We start from the raw sequence: 25,278 nt of genomic DNA, 5'->3' as shown, positions 1-25,278 counted from the left end.
CTGTCACCTCCCACATCTCTCTATCATCTCACAACCACCCCTCCAACCACATGCAGCCACAGCACCACCCACTACCCGCCTTCCCAGTTTCTGGATCAGAGGGAGGTGGACGCGTCAGGGAGACAGGCTGCGTCAGAGAGGGAGGGAGGGGCAGGCGGAAGAGATATTTAGTCAGAGAGAAACTGAGGGAGGTGGGGAGAAAGAGAGACCGAGGTAGGTGGATCGAGAGTGAGAGAAGGTAGAGAGAGAGTGAAGGAGCAGGGAGAGAGGGAGAGAGAGGGGGGGGGGTGCAAGGGAGAGAAAAGGTGAGAGAGAGAGAGAAATAGTGGAAGACATAACGAGAGAGGGGTCAGAGAGTAGGGGACAGAGAGAGGGGAGACAGAGAGAGAGGGACAGAGAGGGAGGGGGACATAGAGAGGGGGGGACAGAGAGAGAGGGGGACAGAGAGTGGGGGACAGAGAGAGAGAGGGGGACAGAGAGAGATGGGGACAGAGAGAGGGGGACAGAGAGAGAGGTACAGAGAGAAATGGGGGACAGAGAGAGGGGTTCAGAGAGATGGGGACAGAAAGATGGGGACAGAGAGATGGGGACAGAGAGAACGGGAGAGAGGGGAACAGAGAGAGGGGGACAGAGAGAGAGGGACAGAGAAAGAGGGAAAGAGAGAGGGGTCAGAGAGAGGGGGACTGAGAGAGGGGGACAGAGAGAGAGGGGCACAGAGAGAGGGGGACAGAGAGAGAGGGACAGAGAGAAGGGGGGGCAGAGAGATGGGGACAGAAAGAACGGGAGAGAGAGGGGGATGAGAGAGAGGGGGACTGAGAGAGGGGGACAGAGAAAGGGGGACAGAGAGAGGGGTCGGAGAGATGGGGGCAGAGAGAGGGGGACAGGGAGAGAGGGACAGAGAGAAAGGGATGACAGAGAGATGCGGACAAAGAGAACGAGAGAGAGAGGGGGACAGAGAGAGGGGGACTGAGAGGGGGAGGCAGAGAGTGGGGAACAGAGAGAGAGGGGGACAGAGAGTTGGGGACAGAGAGAGGCGACAGATAGTGGGGGATGGAGAGAGTGGGGGACAGAGGGGGACGGGGGGACAGACAGGGAGGTGACAGAGAGAGGAGGGAGTGAGAGGGGGACACCGAGAGAGGGGGCACAGAGAGACGGGGACAGAGAGAGGGGGCAGAGAGAGGGGACAGAGAGAGAGGGGGACAGAGAGAGGGGGACAGAGACAGAGGGGGACAGAGAGATGCAGGACAGAGTGGGGAGAGGGGGTACAGAGAGAGTGGGACAGAGAGAGGGAGGTGACAGAGAGAGAGAGTGACAGAGAAAGAGGGGCAGAGAGAGACGGGGGACAGAGAGAGAGGGGTGGAGAGAGAGTGACGGAACAGAGAAGGGGGACAGACAGGAACACAGAGCGGGGAGAGGAGGGAAAGAGACAGTGGGGACAGAAAAAGTGGGGTACAGAGGGGGGGCAGAGAGAGGAGTATAGGGGGACCGAGAGAGGGGGACAGAGAGGGGGGAACAGAGAGGGGGTGACAGAGAGAAAGGGGACGGGGGACAGAGAGAGGGGGAAAGAGAGAGAGGGAGGGGACAGAGAGAGAAGGGGGGACGCAGAGAGAGGGGACAAAGAGAGGGGGTCAGAGAGAGGGGGACAGAGAGAGGGGGACAGAGAGGGGGGCGGAGAGAAAGGGCAGAGAGAGAGGGGCAGAGAGAGAGGGGGGCAGAGAGGGAGGGAGGGGACAGAGAACGGAGGACAGAGAGAGGGGGATAGAGAGAGGGTGGCAGGGAGAGGGGGACAGAAAGAAGAGGGCAGAGAGAGCGTGGGAAAGAAAGAGGTGGAAAGACAGGGGGACAGAGTGGACGGACAGAGAGAGTGGGGACAGAAAGAAGGTGGGACAGAGAGAGGGGGGACAGAGAGGGGGGCGGTCAGAGTGGGAGGGGACAGAGAGGGGTGCGTTCAGAGAGGGAGGGGACAGAGAGAGAGGGGGGTACAAGAGAGTGGCGGGAGTGAGGTAGGGGAGAGATGGGGAGAGAGGGGGGTAAAGAGAGGAGGAAGAGAGAGAGTGTGGACAGAGAGAGGGGGATAGTGAGTGGGGGGGCAGAGAGAGAGAGGTGAACAGAGAGATGGAGACAGAGGGAGAGGAGGGTACAGAGAGAGGGGGGACAGACAGAGGGGTGACAGGGATAGAGGGGTACAGAGAGAGAGGGACAGAGAGAGGGGGACAGAGAGAGGGGTAAAACGAGGGGGACAGGGGAGACAGGGGGGATTGAGAGAGGGGGGAAGTGAGAGAGGGACAGAGAGAGGCGTGGGGGTCAGAGAGAGAGGGATGGGGTACAGAGAGAAGGGGAATAGAAAGAGGGGGACAGAGAGAGTGGAACGGAGAGAGGGGGGACTGGGGGGTGGAAAGAGGGGGCACAGAGAACGGAGGACAGAGAGAGGGGGACAGAGAGAGGGTGGCAGAGAGAGAGGGACAGAAAGAAGAGGGCAGAGAGAGCGTGGGAAAGAAAGAGGAGGAAAGACAGAGGGGGACAGAGTGGACGGGCAGAGAGAGTGGGGACAGAAAGAGGGTGGGACAGAGAGGGGGGACAGAGAGAGGGGGACAGAGAGAGGGGTGACAGAGGGGGGTACAGGGAGAAGGAGGGACAAGAGAGATGGGACAGAGAGAGTGGGGACAGTGAGAGAGGGGAGACAGAGAGACGGGGGCGCAGTAGAGTGGGCAAGGGGACAGAGATGGGGGGACAGAGAGGGGGTTATAGAGAGGGGGGGACAGAGAGAGGGGGGACAGAGAGGGGGATAGAGAGAGGGGGATAGAGAGAGGGGGATAGAGAGGGGGGACAGAGAGAGGGGAACGGAGAGAGAGGGGGAACAGAGAGGAGGGATAGAGAAGTGGGGACAGAAAGAGGGGAACGGACAGAGAGGGGGTACAGAGAGAGGGGGGCACAAAGAGGGGTGGACAGAAAGAGGGGACAGAGAGAGGGTGGAAAGAAAGAAGGGAGAAAGAGAGAGGGGGACAGAGGGGGCGGACAGAGAGTGGGGACAGAGAGAGGGAGGGACAGAGAAAGGGTGGACAGAGAGAGGGAGGACAGAGAGGAGGGTGACAGAGCAGGGGGTACAGAGAGGGGGACAGAGAGAGGGGAGGCAGAGATAGGGGACAGAGAGAGAGTGGGGACAGAGAGAGGGGGGTGGACAGAGAGATGGGGACAGACTGAGAGGAATGTACAGAGAGAGGGGTGGACAGAGAGAATGGGGACAGGGAGGAGGGTGACAGACAGAGGGTGACAGACAGAGGGGGACAGAGCGGGGGGACAGAGAGGGGGGGACAGAGAGAGGGGAGAAAGTGAGAGAGTGGGGACAGAGAGGGGGGTGGACCGAAAGGTGGTGACAGAGGGAGAGGAGGGTACAGAGAGAGGGGTGGACAGAGAGAATGGGGACAGAGAGAGAGTGGAAAGAAAGAGGGGGGGAAGAGAGAGGGGGACAGAGCGGGCGGACAGAGAGAGTGGGGACAGAGAGAGAGGGGGACTGAGAGAGGAGGGAACAGAGGGAGAGGGGGTCAGAGAGAGGGGTGACAGAGAGAGAGGAGGACAGAGAGAGAGGGGGACAGAGGAAGACGGGGGGACAGAGTTAGGGGGACAGTGGAAGAGGAGGGAGAGAGAGAGGCGGACAGAGAGAGAGGGAGGACAGAGAGAGGTGGTACAGAGAGAGGGGGATGGAGAGAGGGGGAACAGAGCGAGTCGGGACAGTGAGAGAGGGGAGACAGAGAGACGGGGGCGTAGTAGGGGGGCAGGGGGACGGAGAAGGGGCACACAGAGGGGGAATGAGAGAGGGTGACAGATGGGGCGTACTGAGAGCGGGGAAAAAGAGAGAAGGAGAGGCAGAGAGAGAGGGGGACCGAGAGAGGGGGACAGAGAGCGGGAGAGATGGTGGGGTGGGGGGGGGGGGTGCAGAGAGTTTGGGGGTCACAGAGAGAGGGGCGGAAGAGGGGGCAGAGAGAGCTGTACTGAGAGAGGGGTACAGAGAGACAGGGGGGACAGAGAGAGAGGGGGGACAGAGAGGGGGGGGACAGAGAGTGGGGGGACAGTGAGAGGAAGACAGCGAGAGAGGGGGATACAGAGAGAGAGAGAGGAAAGAGAGAGGGGGACAGAGAGAGAGGGGGCAGAGAGAGTGGGGACCGAGAGAGGGGGACAGAGCGGGGGAACCGAGAGAGAGAGGGGGGACAGAGAAAGAAGGACAGAGAGAGGAGGGAACAGAGGGAGAGCTGGTCAGAGGGGGGTCAGAGGGGGAAGAGAGAGGGGTGACAGAGAGAGAGGGGTTCAGAGACAGGGTGACAGAGAGAGAGTGGGGACCGAGAGAGGGGGTGCCAGAGAGAGGGGAGAAAGAGAGAGATGGGGGATGGAGAGACGGGGTGGACAGAGAGATGGGGACAGAAGGAGAGGAGGGTACAGAGATAGGGGTGGACAGAAAGAGGGGGACAGTGAGAGGGTGGAAAGAAGGAGGGGGAAAGAGAGATGGGGACAGAGCGGGGGGACAGAGAGAGTGGTGACAGAAAGATGGAGGGACAGAGAAAGAGAGGGACAGAGAGAGGGGGCAGAGAGGAAGGGGACAGAGAGGGGGCGGTCAGAGAGAGAGGGGGTCAAAGAGAGAGGGGGATAGAGAGAGAGGGGTCAGAGAGAGGAGGAGAGAGAGGGCTTGGTCAGAGAGAGGGGTCAGAGAGAGAGGGGGGACAGACAGAGAGGGGGACAAGAGAATGGGGAAGAGAGAGGATGGAGTGATAGGAGAGAGAGAGGGCATAGAGAGATGGGGAAGAGAGTGGGGGGACAGAGAGAGGGGTACAGAGGGAGAGGGAGGGACAGAGTGAGGAGGTGACAGAGAGAGTGGGGGAGAGAGGAGCATGACAGAGGAGGGCGTACAGAGAAGGGGGACGGGGGGACAGAGGGGGGGCAGAGATAGGGGGACAGAGAGAGTGGGGACAGGGAGAGGGGGGTGAACAGAGAAAGTGGTGACAGAGAGAGGGTGGGACAGAGAGAGGGGGGCAGAGACGAGGGGACAGAGAGGGGGCGGTCAGAGAGGGAGGGGACAGAGATGGAGAGGGTGACAAGAGAGTGGCGAGAGAGAGGTAGGGGAGAGATGGGGAGAGAGGGGGTAAAGAGAGGGGATAGAGAGAGAGTGTGGACAGAGAGAGGGTGATAGTGAGTGGGGGGACAGAGAGAGAGGTGGACAGAGAGATGGAGACAGAGGGAGAGGAGGGTACAGAAAGAGGGGGGACAGACAGAGGGGTGACAGGGAGAGAGGGGTACCGAGAGAGAGGGACAGAGAGAGGAGGACAGAGAGTTGGGTAAAACGAGGGGGGACAGTGGAGACAGGGGGGATTGAGAGGGGGGGACAGCGAGAGAGGGACAGAAAGAGGCGTGGGGGGTCAGAGAGAGGTGGATGGGGCGACAGAGAGAAGGGGGATAGAAAGAGGGGGACAGAGAGAGAGGGGAACGGAGAGAGGGGGGGGGACAGAGGGGGGACAGAGAGAGGGGGATAGAGAGAGGGGGACAGAGGGAGGGGGGAGAGAGAGGGGTGACAGAGGGGCGTACAGGGAGAAGGTGGGACAGAGAGAAAGGGGACAGAGAGAGTGGGGGCAGTGAGAGAGGGGAGACAGAGAGACTGGGGCGCAGTAGAGGGGGCAGGGGGACAGAGATGGGGGGACAGAGAGAAGGGAATGAGAGAGGGGGTTCAGAGTGGGCGGACTGAGAGCGTGGTGACAGAGAGAAGGAGGGGCAGAGAGAGGGGGACCGAGAGAGGGGGACAGAGAGGGGAGAGACAGGGGTGGGAGGCAGAGAGAGTGGGGTTCACAGAGAGAGGGCGGCAGAGGGGGCAGAGAGAGGTGTACACAGAGAGGTGGACAGAGAGAGAGCTAGGGACAGAGGGGGGGGGGGACAGAGAGAGAGGGGGTGCAGAGAGTGGGGGACAGAGAGAGTGGGACGGAGAGAGGAGAGAACAGAGGGAGAGGGGGTCAGTGGGGGCAGAGGGGGAAGAGAGAGGGGTGACAGAGAGAGGTGGTACAGAGAGAGGGGGATAGAGAGAGGGGGGACAGAGAGAGGGGAGACAGAGAGGTGGATAGAGAGAGGGGGATAGAGAGAAGAGGATAGAGAGAGGGGGGGCAGAGAGTGGGGAACGGAGAGAGAGGGGGGCCAGAGAGGAGGGATAGAGAAGAGGGGACAGAAAGAGGGGAACGGACAGAGAGGGGGTACAGAGAGAGGGGGACACAGAGAGGGGTGGACAGAAAGAGGGGACAGAGAGAGGGTGGAAAGAAAGAAGGGAGAAACAGAAACGGGGACAGAGGGGGAGGACAGAGAGTGGGGACAGAGAGAGGGAGGGACAGAGAAAGAGGGGGACAGAGAGAGGCGGACAGAGAGAGAGGGTGGACAGAGAGATGGGAACAGAGGGAGAGGAAGGGACAGAGTGAGAAGGTGACAGAGAGAGTGGGGACAGAGAGGTGGGTGACAGAGCAGGGGGTACAGAGATGGGGGACAGAGAGTGGGGGGACAGAGATAGGGGACAGACAGAGAGTGGGGAAGGAGAGAGGGGGGTGGACAGAGAGATGGGGACAGACTGAGGGTGATAGAGAGAGTGGGGACAGACAGAGGGGGACAGAGCGGGGGGAAAGAGAGAGGAGAGAAAGTGAGAGAGTGGGGACAGAGAGAGGGGGTGGAGAGAGAGTGGGGACAGAGGGAGAGGAGGGTACATAGAGAGGGGTTGACAGAAAGAGGGGGACAGAAAGAGGGTGGAAAGAAAAAGGGGGGAAGAGAGAGGGGGAAAGAGTGGGCGGACAGAGAGAGTGGGGACAGAGAGAGAGGGGGACTGAGAGAGTAGGGAACACAGGGAGAGGGAGTCAGAGAGAGGGGGCAGAGGGGGAAGAGAGAGGGGTGACAGAGAGAGAGGAGGACAGAGAGAGAGGGGGACAGAGGAAGAGGGGGACAGAGTGAGGGGACAGAGAGAGGGGGACAGAGGAAGAGGGGGAGAGAGAGAGGCGGACAGAGAGAGAGGGAGGACAGAGAGAGGTGGTACAGAGAGAGGGGGATAGAGAGAGGGGGAACAGAGAGAGTCGGGACAGTGTGAGAGGGGAGACAGAGAGACGGGGGCGTAGCAGGGGGGCAGGGGGACGGAGAGGGGGCACAGAGAGAAGGATTGAGAGAGGGTGACAGATGGGGCGTACTGAGAGCGGGGGGACAGAGAGAAAGAGGGGCAGAGAGAGAGGGGGACCGAGAGAGGGGAACAGAGAGCGGGAGAGACGGTGGGGTGGGGGCGGTGCAGAGAGATTGAGGGTCACAGAGAGAGGGGCGGCACAGGGGGCAGAGAGAGCTGTACAGAGAGAGGGGGACAGAGAGACAGGGGGACAGAGAGAGGGGGGCAGAGAGAGGGGGGGACAGAGAGAGAGGGGGGGCAGGGAGAGTGGGGACAGAGAGAGGGGACAGAGTGAGGGGGTGCCAGAGAGAGAGGAGAAAGAGAGAGATGGAGGACAGAGAGACGGGGTGGACAGAGAGATGGGGACAGAGGGAGAGGAGGGTACAGAGAGAGGGGTGGACAGAAAGAGGGGGGCAGAGAGAGGGTGGAAAGAAAGAGGGGGGAAAGAGAGAGGGGGACAGAGCGGGCGGCCAGAGAGAGTGGTGACAGAAAGATGGAGGGACAGAGAAAGAGAGGGACAGAGAGAGGGGGCAGAGAGGAGGGGGCCAGAGAGGGCTTGGTCAGAGAGAGAGGGGATCAAAGAGAGAGGGGGATAGAGAGAGGGAATCAGAGAGAGAGGGGGGACAGACAGAGAGGGGGACAAGAGAATGGGGAAAAGAGAGGATGGAGTGAGAGGGGAGAGAGAGGGCATAGAGAGATGGGGAACAGAGTGGGGGGACAGAGAGAGGGGGACAGAGAGAGAGGGACGGTCAGAGAGAGAAGGGGCAGAGAGAGGGGGGCAAGAGAGTGGTGGGAGAGAGTGAGGGAAGAGATGGGGAGAGAAAGGGGGGTAAAAAGAGGGGGAAGAGAGAGAGAGGGTGGACAGAGAGGGGGACAGTGATTGGGCAGACAGAGAGAGGGGGCAGAGAGAGAGGGGGACAGAGAAGAGGGGGGACAGAGAGTAGGGGACAGAGAGGAGGGGACAGAGAGGAGGGGGTCAGAGAGAAGGGGGACAGAGAGTGGGTGACAGCGAGAGAGGGGGACAGAGAGAGGGGGGACAGAGAGAGGGGGGACAGAGAGATGTGTGACAGGGAGAGAGGGTGACAGAGAGAGGGGGGATAGAAAGAGGGTGGACACAGAGACGGGGGCAGAGAGAAGCGGACTGAGGGGGGACAGAGAGAGGGGGATAGAGAGAGTGGGGACAGAGAGAGGGGAACGGAGAGAGGGGGACAGAGAGAGGGGGACAGAGAGAGGGGGACAGAGAATTGGAGGACAGAGAGAGAGAGGATAAAGAGAGGTGAACGGAGAGAGAGGGGCACAGAGAGAGAGGGGCGGTCAGAGAGATAAGGGGCAGAGAGAGAGCGGGGGCAAGAGAGGGGGAACGGAGAGAGTGGGGGCCAGAGAGATGGGGACAGAGAGTGGGGACAGAGAGGAGGGTCGGGGGGGGGCAGAGAGAGGGGGGACAGAGAGAGGGGGTCAGAGAGGGGGGAATTGAGCAAGGGGGGACAGAGAGAGGGGGACAGAGAGAGGGTGACAGAGAGGAGGGGGCCAGAGAGGAGGACAGAGAAAGGGCAACGGAGGGAGACGGGGGCATTGAGAGAGGGGTACAGAGAAATGAAGGGACAGAGAGTGGGGAGAGAGAGTGGGAGACAGAGAGAGGGGCAGTCAGAGAGAAAGGGGGCAGAGAGAGAGGGAGGCAAGAGAGTGGGGGGAGAGAGGGAGGGGAGAGATGGGGAGAGAGAGAGGATGGACAGAGAGGGGGACAGTGAATGGGGGGCCAGAGAGAGTGGGCAGAGAGAGGGGTCAGAGAGAGGCGGGATAGAGAGGAGGGTGCACAGAGAGGAGGGGGACAGAGAGGAGGTGGACAGAGAGAGGGGAACGGAGAGAGAGGGGGCCAGAGAGAGGGGGCAGGGAGGGGGGGCAGAGAGAGGGGGGACAGAGAGAATGCAATGGAGTGAGAGGGGGGACAGAGAGACGGGGACAGAGGGAGGAATGGAGAGAGAGCATGGACAGAGAGACGGGGTCAGAGAGGGGGGACAGAGAGGGTGGACAGAGAGTGGGGGCACAGAGAGAGGAGAACGGAGAGGGTGGGGACAGAGAGAGGGGTGACAGAGAGACAGGTAGGACAGAGAGCGCGTGGACATTGCGAGGGGGACAGAGTGGGGACAATGAAAGTGGGGCACAGAGAGAGAGGGGGACAGAGAGAGGAGGTCAAGAGAGGGAGGAGAAAGATGGGGGAGAGAGAGGGGGAGAGAGAGGGGAGACAGATGGTGGAGAGATGGGAGAGAGAGGAGGGGAGAGAGAGGGGAGAGAGAGGGGGAGAAAGAGGGGGAGAGGGGATAGAGAGGAGGGGAGAGAGAGGAGGGAAGAGAGAGGAGGGGAGAGAGAGGGGAGAGAGAGAGGAGAGAGAGCGGGTGAGACGGGAGGGGGAGACGGGAGAGGGAGAGATGGGGAGAGTGAGAGGGTGAGTGAGGGAGGGATTGAGAGAGGGAAGGGGTGAGAGAGGAAGAGAGAGAGGAGAGAGTTCAGTGACAGAGTTGGGGAGAGAGTTAGTGAAGAGAGAATGAGGGGGAGAGAGATAGTGAGGAGGAGAGAGAGAGGGAGTGAGGGGGAAAGGGAGGGGGCGGAGGAGAGATGGGATAGAGAGAGGCGTGGAGAGAGAGGGCGCAGAGAGAAGGGGAAGAGAGAGAGGGGGTAGAGAGCGTGTGGGAGAGCGGGGAGAAGTAGCGGAGAGGGAGAGAGCGGGAGGGAGTAGACAGAGAGAGAGGGGAGAGAGTGAGCTGGACAGAGTGAGGGGGAGAGAGAGAGGGGGAGAGAGAGCGGCAGGGAGAGGGACTGGGAGAGGGGAGCAGAGCGAGGGGGAAGAGGGAGAGGGCAGAGGGAGAGGGGGGCGAGAGTGGGGTCGACAGAGGGGTCGGGAAAGGGGAGGGGGTGAGTGGAGGGGGGAGAGAGGGGTGAGAGGGAGGGGAGTCAGCGCGGGGAGAGAGTGGGGGAGAAAGTGGGGAGAGAGGGGGATGCAGGGGGAGGGGAGAAGTGGAGAAAGGGGAGATTGAGAGCGGGGAGATAGAGAGGGGAATTGGAGAGGGAAGTGGGATCGGAAGAGAGAGTAGAGAGTGGGGAGAGAGACAGAGGGAGGTAAAGAGAGGGGGAAGAGAGAGGAGAGTAGAGAGACGGTGGAGAGAGAGGTGGAGAGACAGAGGGGAGAGAGAAGGGGAGAGGGAGATCTGCAGAGAGGGGAGAGAGAAGGGGTGAGAGAGAGGGGGAGAGAGAGGGGCGAGAGTGGAGACAATGGTGGGGTGAGAGTGGGGACAAGAGTGGGGAGCGAGAGAGGGGGCGAGGGTAGGGTGAAAGAGGGACCGAGAGAGGAGGGGCGAGACAGGAGGGCAAGACAGGGGGCGAGAGACGGGCGAGAGATGGGCGAGAGATAGGCGAAAGAGAGGATGCGAGAGCTGGGCGAGACAGAGGGGGGAGAGGGGAGAGAGAGAGGGAAGAGAGAGGGGGAGAGACAGGCGGGAGAGAGGGGAGAGGGAGAGAGAGGGCGCGAGAGAGGAGGAGAGAGTGGGGGAGAGAGAGTAGGGGAGAGAGTGGGGAGAGAGAGGGGGAAGAGAGGGGGGTGAGTAGGGTGAGAGACAGGGGCAAGGGCGGTGGGGAGAGACGGTGAGAGAGGGGAGAGAGGTGGAGAGAGAGGGGGAGGGGGGTTAGAGGGGGGATAAAGAGTGGGGAGAGAGTAGGGGAGAGAGCGGGGAGAGAGAGGGGAGAGGGGGCAAGAGTGGGGAAGAGAGAGAGGGGAGAGAGGGGGGAAAGAGAGATGGGAAAGAGTGAGGGAGAGAGAGAGGCGTTGAGAGAGAGGGAGAGAGGGGGAGATTGAGAGGGGAGAGAGGGTGCAGAGAGTGAGGGAGAGACTGATGGGGAGAGACTGATGGGGAGAGACTGGGGTGAAATAGTGGGGGAGGGAAAGTGGGTGGGTAGAGTGGGGGTGGAGAGTGGGTGGGGAGAGTGGGGGTGAGAGTGCGTTGGGTGAGAGGGGAGAGAGACTGGGGTAAGAGAGCGGGGTAAGAGAGCAGGGTAAGAGAACGGAGAGAGAGGTGAAGGAGAGAGGGGAGGGAGAAAGAAAGGGGAAGGAGAGAGAGGAGAGAGAGTGGGGCGAGAAAAAGGGGAGATGGAGAGAGGGGGAAGAGAGAGGGGTGGGAAGAGAGGGGAGAGAGAGAGGGTAGAGAAACAGGGGTATAGACCGAGGGAGAGAGAGACAGAGGGGGGTAGAGAGAGTGGAAGAGAGAGAGGGGAGAGAGAGAGGGGGGGGAGATAGATGGTGTGAGAGAGGTGGTGAGAGAGGGGTTGAGAGAAGCTATGAGAGGGGGGAGAGAGAGTGGGAGAGAGAGTGGGAGGAGAGAGAGGGGGTGAGAGAGAAAGGCGAGAGAGAGGGGCAAGAGAGGTGCAGAGAGAGAGGGGGAGAGAGGGGAGAGAGTGGGAGGAGAGAGTGAGGGGGAGAGATGGGGTAGAGAGTGAGGGGAGAGAGGGGTGGGAGACAGAGGGGCAGAGAGAGGGGAGAGAGATGTGCGAAGAGAGATGGGTGGTGAGAAATGGGTGGAGAGAAAGGCTGAGTGAGAGGGGGCGAGAGAGAGTGGTTGAAAGAGAGGGGGTGAGAGAGTGTGAGCGAGAGAGAGAGGGGTTGAAAGAGAGGGGGCGAGAGAGAGTGGGGCGAGAGAGGAGTTGAAAGAGGGGGTGAGAGAGAGTGGGGCGAGAGAGAAGGATTGAAAGAGAGGGGGCGAGAGAGAGTGGGGCGAGAGAGAGTGAGGCGAGAGAGAGGGAGCGAGAGAGAGGGGGCGGGAGAGGGGGGTGAGAGAGAGGGGGCGAGAGAGAGCGGTTGAAAGAAAGTGGGGCAAGAGAGAGTGGGGAGAGAGAGAGTGGGAGAGAACGGGTGCGAGAGAGAGTGGGGTGAGAGAGAGGGGTTGAAAGAAAGTGGGGAGAGAGAGAGAGTGGGGAGAGAGAGGGAGTGAGAGAGGGGAGAGAAGGTAGAGAGACTGGGATGAGAGAGGGGGCGAAAGAAAGGGGCAGAGAGATGGGGAGAGAAAGGGGAGAGAGTTTAGGGAGAGAGCGGTTGGCGTGAGGTGGGAGGGAGGGGGAGAAATAGAGTGTGAGAGTGGGGTGAGACGGGGTTTGATAGAGGGGGTGACAGGGGGCGAGTGAGAATGGGGAGAGAGAGGGTGTGAGAGAGGGTGTGGGAGAGGGGGTGAGAGAGAGGGTGTGAGTCGGTGTTGAGAAAAGGGGAAAGACAGGGGGGTGTGGGAAGAGACGGGGACAGAGAAAGGGGGAGAGGAAGAGGGGGAGTGAGATTGGGAGAGACAGTGCAGAGAGAGTGGGAAAGAGAGAGGGGGGGAGAGTGAGATGTTGAGAGAGGAAGGGGAGAGAGAGTGGAGAGATAAAGAGGGGGACGAGAGAGAGAGGGAGAGAGAGAGAGGGGAGAGAGATGGTGTGAGAGTGGGTGAAGAGAGTAGGGGAGAGTGTGGGGAAAGAGAGTGGTGAAAGAGAGGAGAGAGTGAGAGCATGAGGGAGGCAGCGAGTGAGAGAGGGAAATAGAGGGAGAGATTGAGGCGACAGAGTGGGAGAGAGAGTTAGTGAAGAGAGATAGGAGAGAGAGATTGGGGGTCGAGAGAGGGGGTGAGCGGGGTAGAGAGAGAGACATAGAGAGAGGTGGTGAGACAGTGGGGTAGAGAGAGAGAGGGGGAAAGGAGGGGGAGAGAAGGGGAGGCGGGGAGAGGGGGAGAGTGGGGGACAGAGAGGAGAGAGAGGCGGACAGAGAGAGGGGGACAGAGGAAGGGGAACGGAGAGTGGAGGGAAAGAGAGAGGAGGAGAGAGAGGGGGAGAGAGAGACGGGGAGAGAGTGTGGGGAGAGAGTGGGGGAGAGAGTGAGGGAGAGAGTGAGGGAGGAAGAGGGTTGGAGAGAGAGGGGAGAGATTTAGGTGACAGAGTCGGGGGAGAGTTAGTGAAGAGAGAGGGGAGGGAGAGTGAGGTGCAGAGAGAGAGAGTGGGTGAGAGAGAGAGGTGCAGAGAGAGAAGGTAAGAGAGAGAGGGTAGAGAGAAGGGGAGAGAGGAGGGGAGAGGGGGAGAGAGGAGTTAAAGGGGGGGAGAGGGGTATGGAGAGAGGGGGAAGAGAGAGTGGCAGCAGAGAGAGAGATAGGGAGGGGGAAGAGAGACGGAGAGGGCGAGAGAGAGGGGGAGAGAGATGGGGAGAGTGACAGGGAGAGGGGGGAGAGAGGGGGAGGGAGAGGAAGGTACGAGGGAGGGTGAGAGAGGGGGGACAGAAAGAGGGTGAGAGCGGGGGGAGAGCGGTGAGAGAGATGGGGCAGAGAGTGGGGGAAGAGAGTGGGGGAGAGAGAGGGGAGAGTGAGAGGGGGAGAGAGACAGGGAGAACGACGGGGGGAGAGGGGAGAGACAGGGCGAGAGAGGGGGAGGGAGAGAAAGGTGCGAGGAAGGGGGAGAGAGGGAGACAGAAAGGGGGTGAGAGCGGAGGAGAGAGAGGGGAGAGAGATGGGGGTGAGAGTGGGGGTAGAGCGTGGTGGAGAGAGTGGGGAAAAAGAGTGGGGAAAGAGAGTGGGGAAAGAGAGTGGGGGAGAGGGAGGGGGACAGAGGGAGGGGGGCAGAGGGAGGGGACAGAGAATGGAGGGAGAGAGAGGGGGAGAGAGGGAGGGGAGAGAGAGTGTGTGAGAGAGTGGAGAGAGAGAGTGGGGGTGAGAGTGGGGTGAGAGTGGGGAAGGGTGAGAGGAGGAGAGAGAGGGGGACAGAGAGAGGGGGCTAGAGGGAGGGGGACAGAGGGAGGGGGCCAGAGAATGGAGTGAGAGAGAGGGGGGAGATAGAGAGGGGAGAGAGAGAGGGGAGACAGTGGGGGAGAGAGAGGAGGAGAGAGAGGGGGACAAAGCGAGGGGGCCAGAGGCAGGGGAACAAAGGGAGGGGGACAGAGAGAGGGGGACATAGGGAGGGGGACAGAGAATGGAGGGAGAGAGGGGGGGAGAGAGAGGGGAGAGAGAAGGGGAGAGTGGGGGAGAGAGAGAGGGGAGAGTCGGGGTGGAGAGAGAGAGAGGAGAGAGTGGGAGCCAGAGGGAGGGGGGCGGAGGAAGGGGGACAGAGGGAGAAAGACAGAGAATCGAGGGAGAGAAAGAGGGGGAGATAGATAGGAGAGAGAGAGGGGGAGAGAGTGTGGGGAGAGAGTGGGGAAGAGAGAGTGGGAGAGAGAGTGGGGGAGAGAGAATGGAGGAGAGAGAGGGTTAGGGAGGGAGGGAGTGAGAAAGAGTGGAGAGAGAGTGGGGGAGAGAGAGTGGGGGAGAGAGTGGGGAGAGAGAGTGGGGGAGAGAGTGGGCAGAGAGAGTGGGGAGAGAGTGGGGGAGAGAGTGGGGGGAGAGAGTGGGGGAGAGAATGGTGGAGGGAGAGGGTTAGGGAGGGAGAGAGGGAGGGAGTGAGAGAGAGGGGTGAGAGTTAGGTGACAGTGTGGGGGAGAGAGTTAGTGAAGAGAGAGGGGAGAGAGAGTGAGGGGTAGAGAGAGGGGGTGCGAGACAGAGGTGCCGAGAGAGGGGCTGAGAGAGACGGTAGAGAGAAGGGGAGAGAGGAGGGAAGAGAGAGGGGAAAGAGGGGGAGAGGGGGGAGAGAGGGGGAAGAGAGAGACGCGGTAGAGAGAGATAGAGAGGGGGAAGAGAGATGGGGGAGAGAGGGGGAGAGAGAAGGGAGAGAGAGGGGGTGAGAGAGGGAGGGAGTGAGAGAGGGAGAAAGAGCGAGGTGACAGAGTGAGGGGAGAGAGAGGGGCAGAGAGAGGGGCAGAGAGAATGGGCGAGAGAGGGAGGGTGAAAGTGGGAAGGAAGCAAGGGAGAAGGGGCAAGGGAGAGGAGGAGAGAGAAGGAGAGAGACGGGGAGAGAGAGAGGCAAGAGAGAGGGGGAGAGAGAGTGAGCGTGGAGAGAGAGGGGGAGAGAGGAGAGAGGGGAAGAGAGCGGGGAGGGAAAGTGGGGGAAGAGAGATGGGGAGAGGGTAGGGGTGAGTGAGGGGGTTGAGAGAGAGAGGGAGAGAGAGGGGAGAGGGAAGGGGCAGAGAGAATGGGAGACAGGAGGAGAGGGAGGAGAGACGGGGAGAGCGACGGGGAGAGGGGGGAGAGACAGGGGGAGAGAGGGGGAGGGAGAGGAAGGGGGCAAGGGAAGGGGAGAGAGGGGGACAGAAAGGGGGTGAGAGAGGGGAGAGAGAGCGCACGAGAGTGGACGAGAGAGGCGGGCAAGGGGGCGAGATGGGGTGAGAGAGAGGGGGAGAGAGAGAGGGAGAGAGAGGGTGCGAGAGAGAGGGTGGGAGAGAGAGGGAGAGAGGGAGGGGAGAGAGAGGCGGGAGAGAGGGGGAGAGGCGGGAGACACGGGGAGAGATTGGGGAGAGACAGGGGAGAGTTGGGGGGGCGATAGAAGGGACAAAAGAGGGGATGAGAGTGGGTGGCGAGAGAGTGGGGCGAGACAGGAGGGTGAGAGAGGGGTGCGAGAAAGAGGGAGATGGGTGAAAGAAATGTGGAGAGACAGGGGGCAGAGAGAGAGAGAGTGTGGGGAGGTGGAAAAGAGAGCGGGAGAGTGAGAGTGAGAAAGTGGGGGAGAGATAGAGGGGGAGAGAGAGGGTAAGAGAGAGAGGGGGAGAGAGAGTGGAGAGACGGGGCGAGAGAGCAGGGGTGAGAGAGCGGGGGCGAGAGAGCGGGGGAGAGAGAGGGAGAGAGAGGGTGGAGAGGGGGCGAGAGAGGGGTCGAGAGGGGGTGAGAGAGAGGGGAGAGAGAGGGGGAGTGAGGATGCGAGAGAGCAGGGTAGAGAGAGGGGGAGAGAGAGGGGGCGTGAGAGGGTGGCGGGACAGGGGGAGAGGGGGTGTAGAGAGAGCAGGGAGAGAGAGGGTAGAGAGAGGGGTGAGGCAGGGGCGGAGAGAGAGAGAGACAGTGGAGAGAAAGGCAGAAGAGAGCGCGGGAGAGTGAGAGGGAGAGAGACGGGGAGTGATAGAGGGGGAGAGACAGGGCGAGTGAGAGAAAGAGAGGGTGAGAGAGGGGAGAGAGGGAGGTGAGAGAGAGGGGAGAGAGGGAGGTGAGATAGAGGGGTGAGAGCGCGGTGGTAAGAGAGCGGGGACGAGAGAGCGGGGGTGAGAGTGCAGGGAATGAGAGAGAGAGGGGGAGAGAGGGGGTAGAGGGGGAGAGAGAGGAGAGGAGAGAGGGAGGGGGAGAGGGAGAGGGAGAGAGAGGGGGAGAGAGAGGGGGTGAGAGAGGGGGGAGAGGGGGGAGAGCCGGGGAGAGCGACAGGGAGAGGGGGAGAGAGACGGGGAGAGAGATGAAAAGGGAGACGAAGGGGGCGAGGGAGGTGTAGGGGGGACAGAAAGGGGGTGAGAGAGCGGTGAGAGAGCTCAGGGAGTGAGAAGGGAGAGAGATGGGGAGAGTGATGGGGAAAGAGACGGCGAGAGTGAGCGGGAGAGAAAGGAGACAGGGGAGCACGAGAGGGGCGAGAGAGGCGGGCAAGGGGGGGCGAGAGGGGGTGAGAGAGGATCCGAGAGAGATGGGTAGAGAAAGAGGGGAGTGAGAGAGGGTGGCGAGAGAGGGGGCGAGGCAGGGGGTGAGAGGGGGCGAGACAGGGGGGGAGAGGGGGGAGGTGGAGTAGAGAGAGCAGGAAGAGAGAGGGGAGAGAGAGGGGAGAGATGGGGGAGAGAGAGAGTTTGGAGAGAAAGGCGGAAGAGAGAGCGGGAGAGTGTGAGGGAGAGAGAGGGGGAGCGATAGAGGGGGAGAGACAGGGTGAGAGAGAGAAAGAGAGGGTGAGAGAGAGGTGAGAGAGGGAGGTGAGAGAGACGGGGTGAGAGAGCGGTGTTAAGAGAGTGGGGTGTTAGAGAGAGGGGGCAGAGAGTGGGGGAGCAAGAGGGGAGAGAGTGGTGGAGTGAAAGAGGAGGAGAGAGAGGAGGAGGGGGAGGGGGAGAGAGACGGGTAGAGTGACGGGGAGAGGTGGGAGAGAGACAGAGGGAGTGGGGGGGAGAGAGGGGGCGAGATAGGAGGCGAGAGTGGGGGGTGAGAGAGGGGGGAGAGGGGGGCAGAGAGAGAGAGTGTGGAGAAAAATGGGGGAAGAGAGACCAGGAGAGTGAGAGGGAGAGAGGGGGAGGGAGGGGGATGAGAGAGCGGGGGTGAGAGCGGGGTGTGAGAGGGAGGGCAGACAGTGGGCTGGAGAGAGAGGGAGAGATAGTGGGGGGAGAGAGATGGGGAGAGAGAGGGGGAGAGAATGGGGAGAGGGAGGAGGAGAGACAGGGAGAGAGAGAGGGGAAGGGAGAGGAAGGTGCGAGGGATGGTGAGAGAGGGGGACAGAAAGGGGGTGAGAGTGGGGTGAGAGAGAGGGGAGAGAGATGGGGAGAGAGTAGGGGAAGAGAGTGGGGGAGAGAGAGGGAAGAGTGAGGGGGAGAGAGGGGGGTAGAGACGGGGCGAGAGAGGGGGATGGAGAGGAAGGTGCGAGGGAGGGGGAGAGAGGCGGACAGAGAGGGGGTGAGAGCGGGGGGAGAGAAAAGGGAGAGAGATGGGGGTGAGAGTGGGGAAAGAGAGTGGGGAGTGAGGGGGAGAGAGAGGGGGCGAGGGAGGGGAGATAGAAGGGTAGAGAGACGGGGAGAGCGACGGGGAGAGGGGGAGAGGCGGGGAGAGAGTGTGGGAAGGAGAGGAAGGGGGCGAGGGAGGTGGAGTGAGGTGGACTGAAAGAGGGTGAGAGTGGGGGGAGAGAGAGGGGCAGAGAGAGGGGAGAGTGAGAGGGTGAGAGAGTTAGGGAGTGAGAGACGGAGAGAGAGAGGGGGAGAGATTTAGGCGACAGACTTGGTGAAGAGTGAGGGGGGAAGAGAGAGTTTGAGGGGTAGAGAGAGAAGGTGAGCGGGGTAGAGAGAGACGGGGATAGAGAGAGTGGATGAGAGATGGGGTAGAAAGAGTGGAGAGAGAAGGGGAGAGAAGGGGAAAGGAGAGAGGGGTTAGAGGGGCAGAGTGGGGGTGAGAGAGGGGAGAGTCGGGGGGGAGAGAGAGAGGAGAGAGAGGAGAGAGGGAGGCGGCCAGAGGTAGGGGGACAGAGGGAGGGGAACAGAGGAAGGGGGACAGAGAATCGACAGAGAGAGAGAGAGAGGGGAGACAGAGGGGGGAGAGAGAGGGGGAGCGTGGGGGAGAGAGAGGGGAGAGTCGGGTGCCAGAAGGAGGGGGACAGAGAATCGAGGGAGAGAGAGGGGGAGAGAGAGGGGAGAGAGAGGGGGAGAGAGAGGAAGAGAGAGTGGAGGGAGAGAGAGTGGGGTAGAGAGTGGTGGAGGGAGAAGGGAGTGAGAGAGAGTGGGAGAGAACTAGATGACAGAGTGGGGGAGATTTAGTGAAGAGAGAGAGGGGGAGAGAGAGAGAGTGAGGGGTAGGGGGTGCGAGAGAGAGATGCCAAGAGAGGCGCTGAGAGAGACGGTAGAGAGAAGGGGAGAGAGGAGGGGAGAGAGGCGGGGAGAGTGGACGGGAGAGAGAGGGAAGAGAGAGAGGTGGTAGAGAGAGATAGAGAGGGGGAAGAGAGACGGGGGGGGGGGGAGAGAGGGGAGAGAGAAGGGGGTGAGAGAGGGAGGAAGTGAAAGAGGGAGGGAGAGTGAGGCGACAGAGTGAGTGGAGACAAAGGGGCAGAGAGAGGGGCAGAGTGATACGGGCGAGAGAGGGAGGGCGAAAGGAGGAAGGAGAGGAGGCAAGGGAGAAGGGGCAAGGGAGAGGGGTAGTGAGGAGGAGAGAGATGGTGAGAGAGAGGCAAGAGAGACGGGGAGAGAGAGGGAGGGGGAGAGAGGGGAGAGAGGGGGCAGAAGCGTGGTGAGAAAGTGGGGGAAGAGAGATGGGCAGAGTGTGGGGGAGAGCGTGGGGGTGAGTGGGGGGGAGAGAGAGAGGGAGAGAGAGGGGAGGGAGTGGGGGGAGAGAGAGAGGAGGGGGGAGAGAGGGGGAGAGAGGACGGGAGAGGGGCAGAAAGCGGGGGGAGAAAGTGGGGGAAGAGAGATGGGGAGAGTGTGGGGGTGAGTGAGGGGGTGAGAGAGAGGGGGAGGGAGAAGGAAGGGGAGAGAGGGGGTAGAAAGGGGAGAGAGGGCGGGAGAGACGGGGCAGAAGCATGGTGAGAAAGTGGGGAAAGAGAGATGGGGAGAGTGTGGATGTGAGTGAGGGGGGTGAGAGAGAGAGGGAGAGAGAGTGGAGGGAGTGGTGGGGAGAGAGAGGGGAGAGGGAAGGGGAGAGAGAGGTGGAGAGATAGAGGGGGAGAGATAGAGGGGGAGAGACAGGGCGAGAGAGACAAAGAGAGGGTGAGAGAGTGGAGAGAGGGAGGTGAGAGAGGGATGGTGAGAGAGCGGGGGCAGAGAATGGGGAGAGAGTGGGGGGGCGATAGAGGGGCAGAGAGGGGGAGAGACGGGTAGATTGACGAGGAGGGGGGAGAGACGGGGCGAGAGAGAGAGGCGCGAGAGAGCGGGCAGAGAGAGAGAGTGTGGAGAGAAAGGGGGAAGAGTGAGAGGGAGAGAGAGGGGGAGTGAGAGGGGAGAGAGTTTGGTGAGGGGGGCAAGAGGGGGAGAGGGGGAGAAAGAGGGGTCAGAGACAGAGAGTGTGTAGAGAAAGTGGGAAGAGAAAGCGAGAGAGATAGAGAGGGAGAGAGAGCGGGAGAGAGGTTTTTTTTTAGATTACTTAGATTAGATTAGATTACTTACAGTGTGGAAACAGGCCCTTCGGCCCAACAAGTCCACACCGACCCGCCGAAGCGTATACCATCCAGACCCATTCCCTTACATTTACCCCTGTACCTAACACTACGGACAATTTAGCATGTTCAATTCACCTAACCTGCACATTTTTGGATTGTGGGAGGAAACCGGAGCACCCGGAGGAAACCCACGCAGACACGGGGAGAATGTGCAAACTCCTCACAGAGAGTCGCCTAGGCGGGAATTGAACCCGGGTCTCTGGCGCTGTGAGGCAGCAGTGCTAACCACTGTGCCACCGTGCCGCCCATGAGAGAGTTTGGTGAGAGAGGGGGGATGAGAGAGGGGGGCAAGAGAGGGGGAGAGAGGGGGAGAAAGAGGGGTCAGAGACAGAGAGTGTGTAGAGAAAGGGGGAAGAGAAAGTGAGAGAGGTTGGTGAGAGAGTGGGGGTGAGAAAGCGGGGGTGAGAGAGCGGGGGGTGAGATTGAGGGGGAAGACAGTGAGGGAGAGAGAGAGGGGAAGAGAGTGGGGAGAGAGAGGGAGAGTGAGGGGAGAGGGAGGGGAGAGAGAGGGGGAGAGAGAGTGGGGAGAGACAGGCAGAGCGATGGGGAGGGGGGAGAGATGGAAGGAGAGAGGGGGAGGGAGATGAAGGGGGCGAGGGAGGGGGTTAGAGAGGGGACAGAAAGGGGATGAGAGAGGGGGAGAGAGCACGGGGAGAGAGAGGGGAGAGAGAGGGGAGAGAGGGGGGAGAGTGGGGGCGCGAGAGGAATGCGAGAGTGGGCTAGAGGGGGTGAGAGAGGGGGAGAGAGAGAGGGTGCGAGACAGAGAGTAGAGAGGGGGGTAGAGAGAGAAGGGTGGAGAGAGATGGGGCGAGAGAGGGGGCGAGAGACGGTGGCGACTAAGTCGGGCGAGGGTGAGAAAGCGGGTGAGAGAGGGGGCGAGAGAGGGTGGCGAGTGAGGGGGGCGAGACGGGGGTGTGAGAAAGCGGGCAAGAGAGGGGGAGAGAGAGTTGGAGAGGTGGCAGAAAGAAAGAGTGTGGAGAGAAAGGGGGAAGAGAGAGCGGGAGAGTGAGGGGGAGAGATAGAGGGAGAGAGAGTGTGGTGGGGGGAGAGAGGGGAGAGGGGGAGAGAGAGGGGGACAGTGAGAGCGGACGAGAGAGTGAGGGTGAAAGTGGGGGGTTAGATCAGTGGGTGAGAGAGGGGGCGAGAGAGGGGGGAGAAAGTGGGGGAAGACAGATGGGGAGAGTGTGGGGTTGAGTGAGGGGGTAAGGGAGAAGGAAGGGGAGAGAGGGGATAGAGAGTGGGGGAGAGTGAGAGAGAGGGGAGAAGGTTCGGTGACAGAGTGGTGAGAGAGAGAGTGACGGGTAGAGAGAGGGTGTGAGAGAGAGACGGTGAGAGCGCGGTGAGAGGGGGGTGAGAGAGCGGGGTGAGAGAGCGGGGTGAGAGAGAGGGGGGAGAGAGAGGGGGGAGAGAGAGGAGGGAGAGAGTGGGGAGAGAGAGTGGGGAGAGAGAGAGTGGGGGAGAGAGGAGGCAGAGATGGGGGTGAAAATGAGAGAAAGCGGATAGAGAGAGTCAGGGGTGAGAGATGGGGAGAGCGAGGTGCGAGCAAGAGAGACGGGCGAGAGAGGGTTGAGCGAGAGAGAGAGAGGTGCAAGTGTGAGTGAGTAGTGAAGGGACGGAAATGAGAGAGAGTCTGAGAGATCAAGAGAGAGTGCGATGAGTGGACAAGGGAGAGAAAGTGAGAGAGAGAGAAAGATAGACAGAGGGGGAGAGCGAGATATGGAGAGATACAGGGCGAGCTAGAGAGAGAGGGACATGAGTGAGAGGCACTCGGGGGAGAGAGAGAGAGAGAGAGAGTCAGGTGAGCGAGAGGGATGAGGTGGAGAGTGAGTGAGTGGGTGAGAGAGAGTGAGTGAGAGGAAGAGAGATAGAGAGAGAAGGTGAGAGAGGGGCTGAGAGAGAATGGGAGTGAGAGGGTGAGAGATAGAGAGTGAGGGAGTGAGGGTGTGAGAGAGGGGATCGAGAAAAAGAGACAGAGTCAGAGAGAGACAGAGAGAGATGTCTCAGTGAGGACCAGTACAGCAGAGGTGAGAGCAGGACCCTCACAGGATGGTTGGAATGTAGCCTAGAATGTTGCTGTGTATCTGTCCCCCTTCTCTCTGTCACCCTCCTCTCTGTATCTATAGCCTGTCTTCCAGGTCTGAATACAGAAGGCCCTGTGCTGTTTGCTGTGAGTGCTCTTACCGGCTGCAGGATTTACTGAAGGTTCCAGACCTCCCTCTCCATTTCTCTCTGACTGACCAACCGTCTTTGTTGTGGTTATGGACGAGACAGGAGTTAGGAATTCAGCTGAGACAGGGACATCCTGATTACCTGCAGGAGATAGAGAAACAAACAGAATGGGAAATTAGACTGATGCAGTGAGGGTTACACATGGAGAATGGCATTGAATCCCACAGAGATCTGGAAAATCCCAGTCACCATCCCTGGCCTGTGCTGCTGCGTCTCTCTGGAGTGGAGAATTCTGTTGGCTCAGGATCTGGAGTAGCTGCAAGAGCGAGAGAAGTTGACAGAGGCAGCAATTAGACCCATACAGTGAGGGATACCACATGGAGAGAGACTGAGTGATATCACCAGAGTGCAGGACGGTATCAGGATCACACAATGGTCATGATGAAAGGGTTGTGATTCATGATGCACTGGGATGAGTACTCACTGACGGTTGAGCTATGAGTAGGACAGGTGATGGCCTCGTGCTATTCTCCCCTGACTGTTCATCCAGATGTTAATGCCGGTGTCCAGTATAACCCATCTAACTACCTAATATCCTTTCGGGAGGGAAATCTGTTATAGGCAGCGGGTCTGGCCTACACATGATCCAGACCCAGAGCGATGGGGTTGACTCTGAACTACTCTCTGTAATGATCCAGCAAAACACTCAGCTCAAGGGCAGCTCGGGGTGGGCATGCGATGCTGCCCAGCCAGAGACAGCAACATCCCATGAGTGAATTAGACATAACATTGGTGGGACCAGTGTCCTGGCCAATCATGTCGGCAGGCTTATGGGCAGGACATTACACTGACAGAGAGGATGCAGGGCCAGGGTTCAGGTGAAAGGAGCTTTCCAACTCCAAACAGAAATGGCAATGTAGCTGAAGACAAGCAGAAAGGATCAGGGAGAGACAGAATTTAACTGAAACTGTACATCAGTGAATTGGACTGTGATAAGAAATTGTGGAAAGAGTCAGTCGTAATGTTCTTTTTTTTGGACTGGCTAAAGTCTCTGCAAAAAGGTGGATGGACTGTGGTACGGAGATAAATGGGATTTAGTGGTGACACGGCGAACAAAAGGTGGAACATGAATATTCTATGGTACACCTCCTTGAGGGGTCTCAGGGAGAGCAGGATGGGTAACCCTGACAGTAATGGTAACAAAGGCATTACAGCGAAAGCATTTTGGCCTCAGATGATACAGCTGAATCAGCCTGAATGCAGTTTCTGGGTAACACATGACAAAAACACAAGCAGGAGAAGAGTTTTGAGGCTGCCTAACAGCATTTCAATGCTCAACCCTGTTACACATTCCAATGAATTCCTGTGTACTGCAAAGGCACTGTGATCATTTTGGGAGACTTCAGTCTTTGTATAATCTGGGACAGTCACATTGGCAAAAGTGATGTTCTCCAAACTCCTCTTTGAATGTTTCTGTCAGTGTTTGTTTGAATAACACATTGTGCAAATGGCCAGGGACGTGACTATCTCAGATCGACCGTTGGGTGAATATGCTGAGGGAAGGAATAATGTCACATTGAGATATCCTCTGGGAAATTGCAGTATATTGGAATTCAGTGAGATGATGGATTTTTAAAGTGACGAGAAAGCACACCCTACAATCACAACCAAAGCCATTGACATGTGTTTGAGAGGAGAACTGACCAAGGTAAACAGGGGAAACAGTGAAGTGTATGGCTGGTAATGGACAGTACAAAACATTTACAGTCATAGAGAGGTACAGCACAGAAACAGGGCCTCCGGTCCAACTCATCCACGCCACCCACATATCCTAACATAATCTCATCACATTTGCCAGCACTTGGCCCAAATCCCTCTCAACCCTTCCTGTTCGTATACCCATCCAGATGCTTTTTAAATGAAGTAATTGTACCAGTCTCCACCACTTCATCTGGCAGGTCATTCCATACAAGCAACATGCTCCACAACAAAACGTTGTCCCTTACATTCCTTTTATATCTTTCCCCTCTCATCTTGAACCTAGACACTGCAGTTCTGGACTACACCACCCCAGGGAAAAGACCTTGTCTGTTATTACTAACCATGCCTCTCATGGTTTTATAAACCTCCATATGGATACCCCTCAGCCTCAGACATTCCAGGGAAAACAGCCCCAACCCATTTATCCTCTCCCTTTAGCTCAAATCCTACAATCCTGTCAGCATCTTTGTAAATTTTTACTGAACCCTTTCAATTTATGCAATATCCTTCCAATAGGGAGGAGACAAGAATTGCATGCAATATTCCAAAAGTGGCTTATCCAATGTCCTGTACAGCCACAACATGACCTCCAAACTCCTCTACTCAATGTACAGATCAGTAAACACAAGCGTACCAGACACCTTCTTCACTATCCTATCGACTCACAATTCTCCTTTCAAGGAACAATGAACCTGCACTCCAAGGTCTCTTTGTTCAGAAACACTCCTTGGGACCTTAATATTAAGTGTATAAGTCCTGCGAAGAGTTGCTTTCCCAAAATGCAGCACCACCCATTTATCTAAATGAAGCTCCATCTGCCACTCCTCCGCCCATTGGCCCACCAGTTCACCATCCCATTGTAATGTGAAGGAACATTCTTCACTTTCCACTACACCTCCAATTTTGGTGTCATCTGCAAATTTACTAACTATACCTGCTATGTTCACATCCAAATCATTGATATAATTAATGGAAAATAGTGGACGCAGCACCGATCCTTGTGGCACTCCACTGGTCACAGGTCTCCAGTCTGAAAAAACAATCCTCCACAACCACCCTCTGTCGTCAGCCTTCGTGCCAGTTCTGTATCCAAATGGCTGGTTTTCCCTGTATTCCATGAGACCTATCCTTGCTCTCCAATCTCCCATGTGGAAACATTTCGAATACCTTACTGAAGTCCATATCACTCACACCCACCGCTCTGCCCTCATCAATCCTTTTGTTACTTCTTCAAAAAACGCAATACCTTGAGACATGATTTCCCACGGACTATACCCAATTAGACATTGCCTTTCGAAACACATGTAATTCCTGACCCTCATATATCCGTCTTTCAATATGCGCACGACTGACGTCAGGCGTACCAGTCTGTAGTTCCCTGGCTTGTCCTGACCACCCGTCTTAAACAGTGGCACCACGTTCGCCCAACCTCCATCATCTGGCACCTCACCTGTGTC

At 59.0% G+C, this 25,278-nt stretch overlaps 1 long non-coding RNA gene across 2 annotated transcripts in view; it reads right to left on the bottom strand.

The window, feature by feature from the left end:
* Window positions 1–25,278, bottom strand: part of LOC148135910 (uncharacterized) — a 94,797-nt gene that overhangs the window by 9,802 nt on the left and 59,717 nt on the right. For both annotated transcript variants that reach the window (XR_015754893.1, XR_015754894.1), the window contains exon 2: window positions 22,073–22,201. This is a non-coding gene — a long non-coding RNA (uncharacterized LOC148135910). The remainder of the gene's footprint in view (window positions 1–22,072; window positions 22,202–25,278) is intronic.

Source organism: Chiloscyllium plagiosum, unplaced genomic scaffold, assembly GCF_037043375.1.
Source record: "Chiloscyllium plagiosum isolate Xiang-an unplaced genomic scaffold, Cpla_swu_hap1 HiC_scaffold_48, whole genome shotgun sequence".
NCBI classification, from domain to species: Eukaryota; Metazoa; Chordata; class Chondrichthyes; order Orectolobiformes; family Hemiscylliidae; genus Chiloscyllium; species Chiloscyllium plagiosum.
Note: the sequence above shows the minus strand (reverse complement) of the source record. Positions and strands in the feature narration are given on the sequence as shown.